General features: G+C 39.9%; 1 long non-coding RNA gene across 1 annotated transcript; it reads right to left on the bottom strand.

Annotated features, from left to right (window-relative positions):
- Positions 1-7,812: 7,812 nt before the first annotated feature.
- On the bottom strand, positions 7,813-17,304 carry LOC103882157. The gene is made up of 3 exons (XR_002520459.2): positions 15,317-17,304; positions 11,689-11,827; positions 7,813-11,073 (listed from the first exon to the last, which is right to left on the bottom strand). It is a non-coding gene; the product is annotated as an uncharacterized LOC103882157 (long non-coding RNA).
- Between the last annotated feature and the right edge of the window lie 694 nt (positions 17,305-17,998).

Genomic DNA, 17,998 nt, shown 5'->3' with positions numbered 1-17,998 from the left:
GAGCATCTCTGTAACCCCAGTGTTGTGCTGATTAGTGTTCAGCAACCAGCTCTTCATTTAAATAAAAGGAGAGGTGGGCAGAAGAACAAAACAACAGCATAGAAAGCCCTGATTTGTTGTGGTTGCCATTTTCTGTGTATAAATACTCTCACCATTGCCAATTTTGAAGCTCATGAAGTTCCTGAAAATTTAAAAATAGGCTTTCAACCAGCCAGTAGGGGTTGGCTCTAGCACACCTGCAAAGCTCCATGAGGACAGAGTCCTGGCTGTTTTATTCAGCCTCACAACTAGCATAGTGCCTAGCATGTAGTATGCACTCAGGAAATATGTGTTGAATGACTGAATGAGTGGATTAATGAGACGCAATCAAGTAAATTAAACAGAAGGAAGTGCACTGTCTTCCTTTGGCTATACTATAATCAGAACCTGGCTGCTTCAATGACATCACAGTCTTGATTCATCATGATGGTTATGATTTGTGCTACAATTCTGTGGGGGGGAAAGGAGTGTTATCTCAACATTGTGCTTTGTTAATCATAATAGGAGTGCTAAGGGAGATAAGACTCTTGAATATGTGTTTTCAAAAGCTGGAAAAAAAGAGACATTAGATTTGTTTTTGTCTGATTTAATCAAACAGAATATACTTATAATTTTCAAATGGTATTATTATTATTTAAACTCCTATAAGCAAAAAATTGTTCTGTTATATGTATCTGAGACTCTAGCCTCCAACCCCTTGAAACAATAATTGAGACAATTATTTTGATAACCAAATATTCTTGGGAACTCAATTGTTTCACTGGAGCTGAGCAGTTAGGGGAGTAGCTCTCCACTGCCCCCAGACAGTTTTCCCTGCCCCTGGAAATGGTTTTCTTGTAGCACACATTGGACAAAATGTTAGAAAGGAGTTAGTTATCCACACATTTGTAAATAAGTTAATTTATTTCAATCTAACACCAGTTGTATGCTCAAACTTCAGAACCTTTAAGAGATGCATGCAGACACTGTAGAAAATATCATTAAGCTTTTAAACAGCAAATGAACAAAAGTAGCAGGGCCCTGATATATAGCCTAAATTGAGATTCAACTCAAACTGAAGTATGTAAGCAAATGGACTAGTGGCTCCCAACCTAGGGTTGCCAGATAAAATACAGGATGTCCAGTTAAACTTGAATTTCAAGTAAACAATGAATAATTATTTAGCATAAATATTTCCCAAGCACAGCTCCCAATATTGCATGTGACATACTTGTACTAAAAATTTATTTGCTGTTTATCTGAAGTAAACATATGTATTTTAATTTGCGAAATCTAGCGACCCTATCTAAACAACATATTTGCTTGAAATGGTTTAAAGAGGAGTCTGAAATTCCAAATAGGTTCAATATTTAAATGTAAAATACATAAAGAAAAAATTGTGAGAATTCTTTTATAACCGCGAATGTTGAAAGCCCTTCTAACTAATACAAAATCCAGAAGCCATGGAAGAAAAGATTCACTCTTTAAGAATAAAAAGGCGGCCGGGCGCGGTGGCTCAAGCCTGTAATCCCAGCACTTTGGGAGGCCGAGGCGGGTGGATCACGAGGTCAGGAGATCGAGACCATGCTGGCTAACATGGTGAAACCCCGTCTCTACTAAAAATACAAAAAACTAGCGGGGCGTGGTGGTGCGCGCCTGTAGTCCCAGCTACTCGGAGGCTGAGGCGGGAGAATGGCGTGAAGCCGGGAGGCGGAGCTTGCAGTGAGCTGAGATCCGGCCACTGCACTCCAGCCTGGGCGACACAGCGAGACTCCGTCTCAGAAAAAAAAAAAAAAAAAAGATACTACTAGATAGCCCACCGTAAGAATTCTACTAATTAGTATTTTCACCAACAATATATGAAAGTGCTATTTTTATGCAATCTTGCAACATAATTTATTATTTAAACTTCTGGAATATTGTCGATCTGATAGGTAGCGGGGGAACAACTTCATCTAGTTTTAATTTGTATGTTCATTATGATAAATGAAGTTTGACATCTATTTTTCTCCACTTATTTAGGAACCATATCAATATTCTGTTCTGTGAATGATCTGTTCATATCTTTGTGAACTTTGTAATCGGATGAATGATATTTCTTTTACTCTTAGGGATTTGTAGATACTGTTTCTTTATGTCGGGCGTTAGCCCTTTGTGTTTCCGGTTGCCAATATTTTTGCCTAATTGTCATTTGTTTTTCACTTGGCTCTTTTTCTTGAGAAAATAGCAAGCTCCGCCTCCCGGGTTTACGCCATTCTCCTGCCTCAGCCTCCCGAGTAGCTGGGACTACAGGCGTCCGCCACCTCGCCCGGCTAGTTTTTTGTATTTTTTTTTTAGTAGAGACGGGGTTTCACTGTGTTAACCAGGATGGTCTCCATCTCCTGACCTCGTGATCCGCCCGTCTCGGCCTCCCAAAGTGCTGGGATTACAGGCCTGAGCCACCGCGCCCGGCCCTAGTAGTATCTATTAAAACTTCAATTACCTATCCCGTTAACTTAGCAATTCTACATCTAGGAACTTATGCTACAGATATAGAAATGCTCAAATGAATAAAATACAAAGATATTACTAGCAGCATTATTGTAATAAAAAATTTTGACGACAAACTCAGTGTTCATCAACAGAGAACTGATTAAATAAATTATGGAATATTCACACAGTGGAATACTATGGAGCTGTAAAAAAAAATTAAAAACTATTAATGTATTGATATGAAAAGATTTTTAAATTACACTAATTAAAAGTAAGGCATATATATAGCATTTCTCTATTCTTGACAAAAGACAGAAAAAATATATACATATATATATTTGTATTAACTTCTATTTGCATTTAAAAAATATCTCTAGGGTTGGGCGTGGTGGCTTATGTCTGTGATCCCAACAATTTGGGAGGCCAAGGTGGGCAGATCACTTGAGGTCAAGAGTTCAAGACCAGCCTGGCCAACATGGTGAAATCTTGTCTCAACTAAACACAAAAATTAGCTGGGTGTGGTGGTGCATGCCTGTAATCCCAGCTACTTGGGAGGCTGAGGCAGGAGAATTGCTTGAGCCCAGGAGGCAGAGGTTGCAGTGAGCCAAGATCATACCACTATACTCCAGCCTGGATGACAGAGTGAGATTCTGTCTCACAAAAACAAAACAAATATATATATATATATACACACACACACACATATATATATAAAACATATATAATATGATGATAAGAAATCAATAATAATGTTACCTATCAGAGGGATAGGGACAGTTGAATGAAGGAGTGGTAAGAAAATAGCTTTTTAATGAATAGCTTTTATATGTTTTATATTTGAAACACGAATGTATTACCAATTCAAAAAATTATAAAAATAAAATTAATGTCCTGTGATTATCCCGATACTGATGTCATTCAAAAGTAGGAGGGCTTAATTTTTTGATTGAGGTTAAAATACTTTTCGAAACTCTGTAATCCACCTCCTTATCCCACTGTGATGAACTAACGCTCCCAGTATTGTTTTTACTCTGCAGAAAAAAGTTATACAGATAACAGAGTTTCAAGGCCTGATTCAACTATACTGAGGCTGTAACTATTACAAACCCTTAAAATTCCTCATCAAACCTTAGCCTAGGTTATCAGCAACAGCAAAAATAAATAATTATTGAGCACTAGCTGTAACTAAGGCATTGTGCTAGCTTCTTTGCTTCAGAAAAACCTATCAGCGCTTGCACTGACAGGCTTACAAGAAAGGCGTTGTGTATAAATTAGAAAGATAAAAGTTTCCATGAATGGTATAGACAAAAAAAAAAAAAAAAACGAAAGAAAATGTTATCACCATACTTTGTGTAGGAGGATTTATTAGCTATTATTTATAATTTATTATAAAATTTATTAGCTACGAATTATTAGCTATTAAGATAGGACTAACAATAGCACCTCCTTCATGGAGTTGTTGAGATTAAATTAGCTAACAGGTGTAAAGTGCATTAGTGGAGAAGTGCCTGGGTCAGAGTAATACAGAGTAATCATCATATAAGACAAGAACTTGTCTGGATTTAGGGTGCATAGTTCATGCAGATGAACTTTGTGCTGCTGATAGTGTGGAAGGTAGGAATTAGGAAAACTTGAGCTGCATCTCTCAGCTTCATTCGATAGGCTCAAATGATCTCTTTAATTAAAAAGATAGTCAAAGGATTTTAGATCTGGGATCTTAATTGTACAACATACTTTGTGTAGCTTCAATATGGACCTTAAAGGATGAGAGCTCCAAGCGAGAAGAGGAGTCCAGAGTCATTTCAAGCAAGGAAACATTATGAAAAAGGGCACAGAGGTGGGAAAATGTGTACCATATTCAGACCAATGAGCAAACTCTGTCCTCCCCACAATATGTATAAAGGGGAGGGATGAGAAGAGAAAACATTAAAATGTGAGTTAAAAACTATGGCAGAGACTGCTGGCTCTTTGCCCCAAAATACATTATTCTCCTCCTTTTTAAAAATAGAATGCTAATTTTTTGGCTAGATACAGGTAGCATAAAAGACCACATTTTCTTAGCCTCCCTTGCAGCTAGAGGTAGCCAAGTGACCGGGTTCTGGTGCATGAAATGTGAGAGGAAAAGCTCTAGTCTCCTTAAAGAGAAAAGGAATGTCCCAAAATATAAACACACAAACAGGAGTCAAAAGTCTGTAAGGAAGAGTTTTGGTAGAGACACCTAGAGCAAGATGCGGGAAGATGAAGAACAAACTCTGCCTCCACTCAGCCCAAAATGCCAGCTGTGAGCCTGTGGAAAACAGGGCTTCAATTAGAAGACAAAAGGGTTGCTGTCATGAGGACTCTGATACATTGGAGCACAGATGGCGTGTTTTTTGTTGTTGTTGTTGTCGTTGCTTTATGACCAAGTAACAAAGGACAACATACTGAGGAAGGTGCATTTTCTCCTGCTTGAGGCAATGTGGTTCTAGAGGAGTGAAAGCTAAATGTGCTGCCATTTTGGCATCTCACAGGTTTGCAACTTTGGAATGTTCTAGAAAAGGATCAACAACGGTCTCATGAAGATTGGCAGAGAACAAGGAGCCACTCTTACACGATAGAACTGGTTACGAGCTCATAAAAGGCCCCATGAAGTAACAGAGAAGAAACTGAGTGATACCAGAAGTAACTGAGAGAGACTTGGAACAGAGGGTCTGAAGTCTTGTGTTATAAAGGAAAATATAAAATCAGCCACTGAAATGTGACTTACTGCTACTAATGTCAACTTGTTTTCTCAGGGATTATTGGGGTACAGTGACTGCCTGCTACATAAGTGTCAGTGTTCCTTAGACAAGAGCCCCCACTAAAGGAACAAAGTAAAAAACATAGCCAGGATAAGCCAGGACCTTTCCATGGTGTTGAGATTCTCTTCCTGGGCATGAGAGGGTGATTGATCAGTGATGGTGACTCAGAAAAGTGAAAATGATGAGTAGTGGTGACCCCAAAACAGAAGGTAGCTACATTGTAAGGAAAGAGCACTGGATTGCCTTGGAAAATCCAGACCCCAGGGAAGAGGATAGCTAAATCTCAAGAGCCTCAGGGGGGATTTTGGCACCTCAGAGAAGATGAAAATGTACCTTCACTTTGACCAGTAGTGGTCATCTCTCCACACAAATTGATTTAACACCCTCTATATTCTCTAGAGCAGGAATAACTTGAGATTTCCAGAGCCATACTCAAACTGCTTGCAAGTCTGAAACACATTTTCCCCATAACCCTCAGTACAGAGAGGATTAATGGGCCCACCTACTGTTTCTACTACTTTGCTATAGCATCTGATAAAACCTTGAGGGCTCCTGACTGCCCAGTCACCTCCAGGAGAGACTGCGCCTTGAGCTCAGAGGACTGAGAGTCACTTCTTTGCTATTAATTTCTATTTGTTTAGTGTGCCAGTCATGGTAATCATCTTAAGTTCAAGGTTTTTGCTTGTGGCTAGAAAGGAAAGCTATTGTTAAGGATGTGGTCATTCTAAATTTAATCTTTAATTCTTTTTTTGAAGTCTGGTGTTATACAGTTATCTGTCACTCAAGGAAAGGGGGAATGGGCAAGGGAAATGAACGAGGGGGAGGGAGAAAGGGAAAAGAACTAGTGGGAAAGCCATATGTGATTGTACCTGGAGCTATAGAGAACTTTCTCACAAAGTACCACAGACTGAGTTGTATACGACTCTGTAAGTTTCGACATTCTGCACACAAGAGTGAATAGTCTCCACAGTCATATTCTTACATTCATAGTATTCTTATATTTTATATGAACTTCTGTGAGGCTAAAAGTATTTCACATTTCAAAGAAGACTTTTCTGGCATTCTGTTCAGTTTAGTTAAAATACTCAGCTAACCATTTCAAACTTCCACAAAAGAAATTCAATAGGCAAAAACAGAATATTTGATTTTCACTATTTACATTGGCTCTAACTGTGTGTACCACTAGGGTGGGGGAATGGGAGGAAACAGGATTTCCACAGTTGGCTCTTTATAAGGTTCTGGTGAACCAGACCAGATTAAACATTAAATCACCTTTGATCATTCTCACCCTAACGTTTTCCACATTCAAACAGAACCTTCAGCTAACCAAAGAAATCTACATATTTTTTGTGCTTTGATGGCATCTAAGCATATATGTAACTAATCATTTATTAATGATTCTCAAAAAATCTTTTAGGCCACATCTAGGTATCTAAACAACTGGAGTTTTCTTTATTTTTTTTAAATTTTGTGGGTACATAGTAGGTGTATACATTTATGGGGTACATGAGATGTTTTGGTACAGGCATGCAATGTGAAATAAGCACATCAGGGAGAATGGGATCTCCATCCTCTCGAGCATTTATCCTTTAGTTTACAAACAATCAAATTACATTCTTTATTTCAAAATATACAAGTAAGTTATTATTGACTATAGTCACCTTATTGTGCTATTAAAAAGTAGGTCTTATTTATTCTTTCTCATTTTTGTGCCCATTAACCATCCCGGCCCATCCCCCAAACTCCCCACTACCCTTCCCAGCCTCTAGTAACCATCCTTCTACTCTCTATCTCCATGAGTTCAATTGATTTGATTTTTAAATCCCACAAATAAGTGAGAACATGTGATATTTGTCTTTCTGTGCCTGGCTTATTTCACTTAACAAAATGATCTCCAGTTCCACCCATATTGTTGCAAATGACTGGATCTTATTCTTTTTTATGGCTAAATGGTAGTTCATTTTGTATATGCACCACATTTTCTGTATTTGTTCATCTGTTGATGGACACAGGTTGCTTCCAAATCTTAGCTGTTGTCAACAGTGCTGCAACAAACATAAGAGTGCAGATACATCTTCGATAGACTAATTTCCTTTCTTTTGGGTATATACCTAGCAGTGGGCTTGCTGAATCATATGGCAGTTCAATTTTTAGGTTTTTGAGAAACCTCCAAACTGTTCTCCATAGTGGTTGTACCAATTTACATTCCCACCAACAGTGTACGAGGGTTCCCTTTTCTCCACATCCTCGCCAGCATTTGTTTTTTGCCTGTCTTTTGGATATAAGCTATTTTAACGGGAGTAAGATGGTATCGCATTGTAGTCACGATTTGCATTTCTCTGATGATTAATGATGTTGAGCACCTTTTCATATGTCCCTTTGCTATTTGTATGTCTTATTTTGAGAAATGTGTCTTCAAATCTTCTGCTCATTTTTGGATCAGATTATTAGATTTTTTCCTATAGAGTTGTTTGAGCTCCTTATATATTCTGGTTATTAATCCCTTGTCAGACGGTTAGTTTGCAAATATTACATCCTATTCCATGATTCATCTCTTCACTTTGTTGATTGTATCCTTTACTGTGCAGAAGCTTCTTAACTTGATGTGATCCCATTTGTCCATGTTTTCTTTGGTTGCTTCTGCTTGTCGGGTATTGCTCAAGAAGTCTTTGCCCAGACCTGGAGTTCTTCATGTGACTAAGTCTACTACATCCTGGTAATTGGCACAGCCTAGAAGTAGCACACCACATTTACTATCTGGTCTGATCTATTATATGGTCATTTGGACTATTTATTCCCTCACTTGGTCAAAAACCATTTATTGAGCATGTACTATGTGATCAGCCTTCAAGTGGATGCTTAGGTTACAGATGTGAATAATAGAAACATGGTTCCCACCCTCTTTGTGCTTAAAATCTGGTTGAGAAAAGACACTAACAGCTAATCTTTATGGAGCACTTACTCTATGGCAACAACTGTGTTATGCACTTATGCATTTTGTATCAGTTCATTCTCACAATAACTCCAAGAGGTAAGAACCATTATTTGAACTGGAGCTTGAGGGATCAAAAGATTTTCCATAGGCAAAGAATGAAAAGAATAAACCCCAGAAGTTGATAAAACAGCATAACAAGTACAAGAAGATAAAGATAGCTGGAAGATTTGGTATGAGTATACCATAAGGTTCATGGAGGGAGAAAAAGTTGAGAAGTAAATTTGGAGACTTATCTCCCAAGCTATGGGGGTTTGGAAGTTTATTCCAATGAAATAAGCATAGATAGCATTTGATACCTCTTCCTGATTTTATTTGGCCTTCTGAAGATTGTGGACCAAAATTTCAGTGCAAGAACGTGGCAGAAGTCAGAGAGTAGAATTCAGCTTGAGAAAAACTAGGCTGGCTCTCCCAGATGTCTTGATGATGAAAACAAGCTACAGTTACATATCCATTCAACAAGCACCTATCAAGTGTCAAGCACTGAGCCAAGCTCTAGAGATGCAAAAATAAACAGGTGGAACACATTCCTTGTGCATGAAAGTTCATAGTCTAGCAGAAAAGAAAGATTATTAAACGAGCAATTACAACTTAGTTATGCTGGTATTTTGGTCTGGGAAGCATGAAGTGCTGTGGGCAAAGTGAGCAGAGCATATGTCTTAGCATGTTGGAACCCAGGCCCAGGAAATGACTCAGACCCAAAGCATAAGTAGAATTTAGCCAAAGTGGGGAAAAGAAGGCATAGCATGTACAAAGACACAGAGGCTTGGAGAAACGAGGTGTGGCTTGAGTATGAAGTCAAAAGAGTTGGTTTTATTTATCTTGTGCACTTCGTGTTTCTTTCTCTTTTTTTAAACCACGTTTCTCCCCCAGTAGTCTAGGAAATAAATGGGGGACTGGAAAATAAGAAGGTATGGAATTTTTAAAAGGAAAAAACCAAGTGGAAATAGGAAAGGAAGAAAACAAGGCAAGAAAAAGAAGGAAATGAGGAGAGAAGACAGAGAGGAAGAAAGGGGAACGGGGCAAGGGCAAGGTGGGGGCGGCACGAGTCAGGAAGAGAGGTGCTGATCTAACTGCCGTTGTCCCTGAACCACAGGGACCTGGTAGAGATTAAAATGCTCTGAGAACACTAAAACCCAGTGCATTTTTGAGAGAATTCTTAAAATAACAATCAGAAGGAAGAAAACAATTATTGAGCATCTACAGTATGCAAATAGGTATTTTCACATATGATATCTCATTTAATCTTCACGAAAGCCCAGTTTGATGAATATTATTGTGTTACCTAGGAGAAAACTAAGGCTTTGAAAGACTAAACTGAGTGACCAAGTTTACACCGTTGGTAAATGATGGAGCTGACATTTATACCCGGGTCTACTTGAAAATCTCTGCCATTTTAAGACAACAGGAGAACACAGGCACTGAAAGGGGAAAACACCAAACAACCTTCACGTTTCTCGCCATTTTGTTCAAGGCTTCCTTTGACCCTGAGAGAGGAGTCATCTGCCTTCTAACATGAATAAAATGCATGGAAATTGCACAACTCAAATTTATAAATCTCTTTAATCTACTCCTGGCTGCACATATTATCCATGATTAGTGATCATAAGAAAACAAGGAAGAAATGGGCACGTGAACTTTGATACTGACCTACAATCTCAGATTCAAAGACTTCTCTTTTGTTACTATCACAAGCAAACAATATGGCATTAGCCTCTTTGCAGTTATGCCCTTGCACACTTATGTAGTTCTGTAAGTTAGATTTCTAGAACTGGAATTACCAGATCAAAATAGTTATACTTTATTTTGGTAGCTACTGCCAAGCTGCCTCCAAAACATCTAAACTTTTTACTTTTATGGCCAGGAGCGAAAATTTTGGTAAAACCACCACCATAGATGTGGAGTCTCATATCGTTACAAAATCATGTTTCATATTTCACACGAAAAAAATTATGTTTTACAAACAATTTTCTTTAAAAAAACAATATTTTTTCTGAAAAAAATTGGGATTTTATTACAACTAAAGGGAAAGCTTAAGTATTCTGAAACACACTACCTGACACGGATCCCATCAGAACCTCAGAGCTGGCAGCAGACATAGAAGGCCAGAGCTGGAGGCCCAACCAGGCTCCCAAAGCCAGGCAAAAAGCTGGGAGTTCGCAAATGAGAACAAGATCAGAAGTGGCAATGCCAGTGGCAGCCATCAGGCACTTTAACCTGAAATCTTGATGCATAGAAAAAAGGGGTGGTGAAGTTAGTAAAGTAAAGGTCCACGTCAGTTTATTTATTATTCTGTCAACAAATATCTGCTGAGCAACTACTATGTGCCAGGCACTGCACTAGGCTTAAGAAATATAAAAATAAATAAATGTTCTTCCCTAACTCTAGACTTGCTCATAATCTAATGAGAACCCTCTCCCTTGTTTTCTGGAACTCCCTGGCTCCAGCGTTTGTTCTGAGCCTTTATTCCACCCCTAGCTTCCTTGCTTCTCTCCACAATGCACATACCTTACAGCACCAGGTTGGCAAGGCCTGGCCAGGATGGGAAGAGATGTGTGGTGAACTACAGGATACACTTTAGCCCATCCAAGGTCTCTAACCAGGCCAATGGAAAGCCATCTACTTTTGCCTCTTATCCAGCCATGAGTCAGTCTTACTCACCTGTATTTTTTTGTTCATTTAATATGTTGAACAGTTAAATACTTCCTGCTGCTCTGAGTGGATTAAGACAGCCGATTTGGAATGGCCATTCACATTCAGTTTTACAAACTGGAGGGAGTGAGTTCGATGTTTGTCTCCATGGAGATCGCTCTGCAGCAGAAGGGACAGGATCACTCACTGCATGTAACAGGTCATCCAAAGCAGCCTGTGAGGCAGATCTCACAGGGTGACACCTCTAGCCTGTCAGAACACCTCCCTGCAGGATCACATGACCGATTTACAAACGAGGGGAAATATATTTTAGATTCTTACACTGAACTTGTAGATTCATTCAAATCCATCTCTTGTATTCTAAGGGTAACCTCAGTCTATGCACAAAATGAGAGATCGGCCGGGTGCGGTGGCTCACGCCTGTAAACCCAGCACTTTGGGAGGCCAAGGTGGGCGGATCACGAGGTCAGGAGATCAAGACCATCCTGGCCAATACGATGAAACCCTGTCTCTATTGAAAATGCAAAAAAATTAGCCGGACGTGGTGGTGGGCGCCTGTAGTCCCAGCTACTCGGGAGGCTGAGGCAGGAGAATGGCGTGAACCCGGGAGGCGGAGCTTGCAGTGAGCTGAGATTGCACCACTGCACTCCAGCTTGGGCAACAGAGCGAGACTCCATCTCAAAAAAAAAAAAAAAAAAAAAAAAGATTAGAGCTCAAAGCAGGCTAAGATCTCAGCGCAGTTAAAGTGCTTGGTGTGCTCCACCTACAACCCACCTTGCAGTGCTTTAGAGAGGGCAGAACCAGGAACTGGAAAGTGTAGATTCTCTTCTTTGCTCTGATGCTTGATGCGTGGTTTCAGAGACTCCGCATCGAACATTGTGAGACAATCCACAGCCTCCCGGACCTTACAGGACTGCCATAACAACCAAATCAGATGATGCATGAAAAAGTGCTTCTAACTGCAAAGAGCAATTAATATATGAGAGGTGGTGGTGGTGGTGGTGCTGGTGGTGACAATGATGAAGGAGGAAGACATGGCCAAAGTCTACCACCTTGATAACGTTGGTCAGCAAATCATTTTGTCACTATAAGTGCATTACCTCTCAACTCTAAAGTTTATTTCATTAATTGTTCTAAGTGCCAATTTTAGCCTTAGAAACCAAAGAGTATCCCAAACACAGTGTATCCTTTCTTGGGTTCAGATAGCAACATTCTGAGGAGCTAACAGTTACCAATGAGGTCACTGGGCCCAGTATATGTGTCTATAGATATGCAAAAATAAAATTATGAAAGCTTCAAGTGGGAGAATCCCACGGCCACACAGGTTGCTTAATCTTTGCGCTAAACGACTTCAATCCCCAGGGAGTGGCAAGACGAAAAACAACTGCATACTGTTGCTAGCGACCCAGCTGCCAGGTGTGTTTTCAGTTCATGTGAGTGCCCTTTATTGGGAAGGAGAATGGGTTGACCTAGTGAGACATTTTAAAATGGCCCTCCTTAATGGAGCGCTCATTGTAGACATCTGCAGTCTTTTTTTTTTTTTTCTCCAGTTGAAAAAGCTATACCCTTTCTGCCTCAATCTTATGATTTCCACAGTTGGCTCTAAGAAACTGCAAATAAAACCCAAAGGCGTCCTTAAGCTAAGACTTTTAGAATTGGCTTGCTTTTCCAAAACCAGTGGGGGAATAGAAACGGTGTGAGAGAGAGACTGGGTTGTGAGTGGATGGGACCACAGATACAATTTTCTTGAATAAAATTATTACATAATGAGACGGCTGCAAGACCAGAGATTATATAAGACATAAAAGACATGATTCCAAATCAAAGCACTTTATTTGTCAAAGTAACTAAAATAGTTGTTTAAAACACACACACGCACACATGCGCACGCATGCACACACACTGTTTTCTAAAGCGTGATATTTTCTGCCTGAGCCTTTTCTTCTCACTTGGCAGCCCTGTTGTGTACATGATCTCTACAGGAATGCAGAAAAACCACCTGAGGGAGAAAATTACTAATCACTAAAAATTACTAATCACTCTCTCACACTAAACAAATCCCACCGGGAGGTTTTTAGTTACACACAGGGATATGGGCTCTCTCTTTTTTTTTTTTTTTTTTTCTTCTCAGGTTAATGATACAAAGGCATACAAAATTTTAAAAAGGAAGCATGTCACATCTTAATATGCATTAGCAGGGATATTTTTACATGATAGCATCTAGGTCTCAGTCCAAAATAAAGGGAAAGTAGACTGAAAGTCTCTACTGCCTACCACTGGGTCTCTCAGAAAGAAAAGAGCCTGGAGGGAATCGTACTTCCCACAGCATTGAATACAGCGCCTATCATTCCGCCAGCTGTCTCCCTGTCGCTCTCTCTAACATTCAACGACCTCCTTTTCCCATGATATTCAATTCACAAAGCCCATCAAGTGCCTATCATATATTATTTCATTAAATAGATTAGTGTGTTATTTATGGCAGGCCTCATCCAGTTATATCATATCTTCACATTATCTCTTACTTGTTTATCTTTTACTGTTTCTTTCACCCACTGTAAATAGTCTAGGCCCGTGTCCCTACTTAGTTGATCAGAAGTTGAGGGTATCCCATTCAATGGTCATATTACAAATGAGAGAAATTAGTAGAAGCAATAGAATTAAGAGTTTCATTGTAATGCCCCTTGGATTTTTTTTCTTCTTTATTATTATTGTTTTCACTGATTATACAACATAATACCATTCACTATTAAAAATATGTTTAAGCAAGTGAAAAGTGTATCAAGTACAAAGTGAATGTTCTTCCCCGCTAACTTCTTCTACCAGAGACCATTATATACAAATACATTCTTTATGTATCTAAGTATAGATATAAACATAAACATGTCCTTCTAAGTGTAATAATGTGAAACATACAATTCTGTCATTTTATTTTCACTTAACAGTGTATCACAGCTGTCTTCCCATATGAAAAATATGGAGCTACAATCTCCTTTTGAACAGCCACTGAGTATTTATTCCATTTGGAGTTATATCATAATTAATTTAAATAATTTCCTATTTGTGGACACGTATTTTATTCCCCATTTTTCACTCTTATCAATAAATCTTAGAAAAACAGGCCAGGTGCAGTGGCTCACACCTGTAATCCAAGTACTTTGGTAGGCCAAGGCGGGTAGATTACTTGAGGTCAGGAGTTTGAGACCAGCCTGGCCAACATGATGAAACCCCATCTCTACTAAAAATACAAAAATTAGCCAGGTGTGGTGGTGCATGCCTGTAATCCAGACTGCTCAGGAGGCTGAGGCAGGAGAATCACTTGAGCCCAGGAGGTGGAGGTTGCTGTGAGCCAAGATCATGCCACACTGCACTCCAGCCTGGGCAACAAAGTGAGACTCTGTCTCAAAAAAAAAGAAGAAGAAGAACAAGGAGGAGGAGGAGGAGGAGAAATAAAAACTTATAAATACATCTTTGAATACCTTTCTAATTTTCTCCTAAGAATAACTTTCTGGAAAAGAGATCACCTCATCAAAAGACATGAACACAGTTTAAATTTTGAAATGTATTGACAATACACCTTGCAGAAAAGGTAATCCAATGCACCCACATCCTCACAAACACTACATATGATCAATATTTTTTGTCTCTGACAATCTGATAGATACTTATTAGATATAATGCCTTTATTTTTTCAGGTGAATTTCCTTGATTGTTAATAAAATGAAATCTTTTCAGATGACTATTTCATTAATATTATGATGAAATCTAATTTTTAAGGTTAAAATTCTTCACGTTATTTTGTAGATTAAAACTACCCCTTGCTTTTATAGACTTCTATCCATCTATCACAGCATTAAGGAATCATACCTACTTTATAGATGAAGAAGCTGAGTCCAAAAAAAAGTAGATGGTTAAAAGAAAGTAAGTAGTTGGCAAGCGTTCACATACTACTTCTTAAAACAACAACAATAACCAAGATGGAGCATACTCTGTGCCCTAGATAGGATGTAGAAAACAGAAATGAACTCACATTTATCCCTATTCTAATCCAAGCCAGACAGCGTTGAATTGCAAATGCATGTAAAAAAAAAAAAAAAGAAACCTAACTGATAAAGCATTTGAGTTTTTGCTCCAAAATCCCAAAATGTAGGCCCCTTGATTTAACCTAGGAAAGAACATGTAGGAAAGGGTGCACCTCAGAGAGAAAGTGTGTGTGTGTGTGTGTGTGTGTGTGTGTGCATGTGTGAGCATGCACACGGATGTTAAAATGTGACGCTTGGTCTTCTAGCTACATTTTTCATTCAGACTAATTAAGCAACACCTGCTAACAACCCTGACAAAGGTGTCCCTTTCCCTCATTCCAGCCCCCAACTCCACATACACTGGATTTGCAACCCCCACACACCTTTATTTGGTTGGGTTGGGAGCCTGTTGAGACTGCCCTGTCACCACCTGTGTGGCAAAACCAGCCTTCCCCAAGATCAGCTGCTCTGCAACAGTGCACAGGTGTGTCCTGGAGAAATCTCAGCATTCTTGTTCTTCACTTAGGCAGAAAGAAAACAAAAAGGCAGAAGATTAAGTTATACACAGGTACAAACAGATGAGAGAGAACCCAGGAGAAGCCATGTAAGCTATAACCACATTTAGATAAATGCTACTGCAGGGTTCATGGTGATGCAGCTGAGCTCAAAATAAACTTTAAAAGAAAAACAGAGGCTCAGAAATCTTACTTTTATGTGACAGCGCCAATTACTTTTAGTTGTTATGCCCATAAAAATTCTATGGTAAATATGATTATATTATTGGAGGAGGAGATTAGAATAGAATTGACATGTATTGAATACATCTATTATGTGCCATGTAGTATTTATGCCAAGACTCTACGTGTTTTTCTTAAAAGAGTGCGCTTTTTCTCCCAGACACAAAATACATGAATCTACAGAAGTAAGGCTCTCTGGTATCTTCTCTTGCCCCTCACCAGTTTGTTGGCAATTCCTGGTGCCACAGACCTGCTATCTTTCAACGTGAAAACCTCCCCCTAATCCTGGCGTGCTCTCGTCCTCTCTCTCCTCTCTGTCTCTCTGTCTCTCTGTCTCTCTCTCTCACACACACACACACATTGTGATAATAATAATGAAAATGTTGCACGCTTAGGAAGGCACTACACAAACCCAAAAATCACTGTATCCTGCTGATGTTGTGTGTAATCCAAGGAGACAATAACGGAAGTTTCGTACCTGTTGTATTGAGGGAAGGCAAGTTAAACTCCTTAAAGAGAGAAGGACTTTTTTTCCGGAGAGGTCAGGTGGCCGCTTGGATTGTTTGTTTATTTGGGGTTGACTCCTATGCTGCAATAAGACTTCCATGACCTTGGGCAATCAAAATTCCAGTCCTCAGCTACAGAATATTACTCATTCTGTGATTTAGGTTTTCTCAGGCATTGGCATGCCGGGACATCAGAACATTACAGAGAAAAAAAAAGTCAGAGCAATTAATTTTTCTTATGTCTACAAGAAGACAAAATATTTTAGGCAAACAACCTCAGCCAACTTGGATAATTAACAACCGTGTTTTAGAGAGGCATTCCACTCAAGGAAACCCAAGCTTGGTTTTGTTTCTGGGTTTTTAATTCCTGAATATAAAGATGGTGATATCAAAACTAACATAAACCTATTTCTGGTAGAAATTTGCCCTTTCTACCTGCTTGCAGGATGCTTCAGACAAGCTGGCAGGGTGTAGGTGGCCTTAGCTCAGAGGCAGAAAAACAAAGAGCAGAAACACACAGGTCTCCAGGCTGCTGCTCCTACACTAAGGACAAATGACCTGAACATGGTCCTTCCCAGACCTTAGAGATGCTGTTGAATTATGACAAGCCATAGAAGTAAAAACAATTGAGAAGGAGGAGTTGTTGGGTTGGGGGGTGCATAGCTTTGTGTTCAGGAGCACAGGTGTTCAAGTCACTGGGGTTCAAATTCCACCCAGCTCAGCTACTTACTAATGCCGTGACCTTGGGCAAATTTTTTAACCTACTTTACTACACCTTCATCTGTAAAATGAGCACAGTAATAGGACCTCCCTCATGAATTTGCTGCTATGACAGAATGGGATGATGCCTATTACACTCTTGCCTGCACAGTGCTGGCGTCATGGCTTGACAGACAGCAGAAGTTGGCATTGCTATCCAGTGCCATGCTCCTAGAGAGGACACATGACTTCTCCAATGTCTCCCAGCTGGTTAACCAGGACTGGGACTCAGTTAAGCCCACTTCTTTCATTGTTCTGCCATCACCAGGGTGAACTGATTTAAGGAAACAAGTTGATTTTCCATGCAGCCCAGCCCCACCTAGCTCTACTGGCCCCACCTTTACCCTGGGCCCTGCCCTGCCATGCCCTGTTCTGCATTACCCTGCCCTGCCCTCCCCCAGCCACCCTGGATCAGCCTCAGTAGAAGGATCTGGATCAGCCAAGCCTGAGCACCAGTCTAACAGGATAATGAGGCCAAGGTCCAAAACCAACGCCTTGTCCCGCAAACCCAGATTGAAAACTGCTGCCATGGTAAGCAAAAGGTGCGGGCTTCCAAACCAGGAGAAAGGGAAGTGCAGGCAGGTAGGTGGTGCCCCAACCAGCTCTTGCCAAGAAGCTATGTGAGAAGTTTGCCAGGGTTCTGTCAACAATAATAAGCCCAACAAACAAACAAAACAAAGACAGATAAACCTTCACTCAAGGGTGGAACGAAGTGAAGGAAAGGCAAAGGGAAGGGCAAAGGAATGGGCATCAGCTCCAGGGTTCCTGAGAAATGGGGACAGCAGTTCAGAAAATGAAAAGCAGCAAAGGAAGATGAGCCACACCAGTCTGAGCAGAGAAGAAAGACCTGAGCTGTCATATTTGCACCAGTTCTGCCCCTATCAGGCTCACACAAAGTTCTATGTTCCATGCTGGGCACCTACAAGAGAGGAGAGAGGCAAACACTGGGATGTGCCCAGGAGATGGCAAACAGGCTAGTGGTGAGTCTTAATACCATATGAGAGGAGAGAAAAGACTTCAAGGTGATTGTTAAAGAGATGAGACTTCTCGGTGTGATATGGCA

Source organism: Papio anubis, chromosome 2 (assembly GCF_008728515.1).
Source record: "Papio anubis isolate 15944 chromosome 2, Panubis1.0, whole genome shotgun sequence".
In the NCBI taxonomy this organism is placed as follows: Eukaryota; Metazoa; Chordata; class Mammalia; order Primates; family Cercopithecidae; genus Papio; species Papio anubis.
This window is presented reverse-complemented; position numbering and strand designations above follow the sequence as displayed.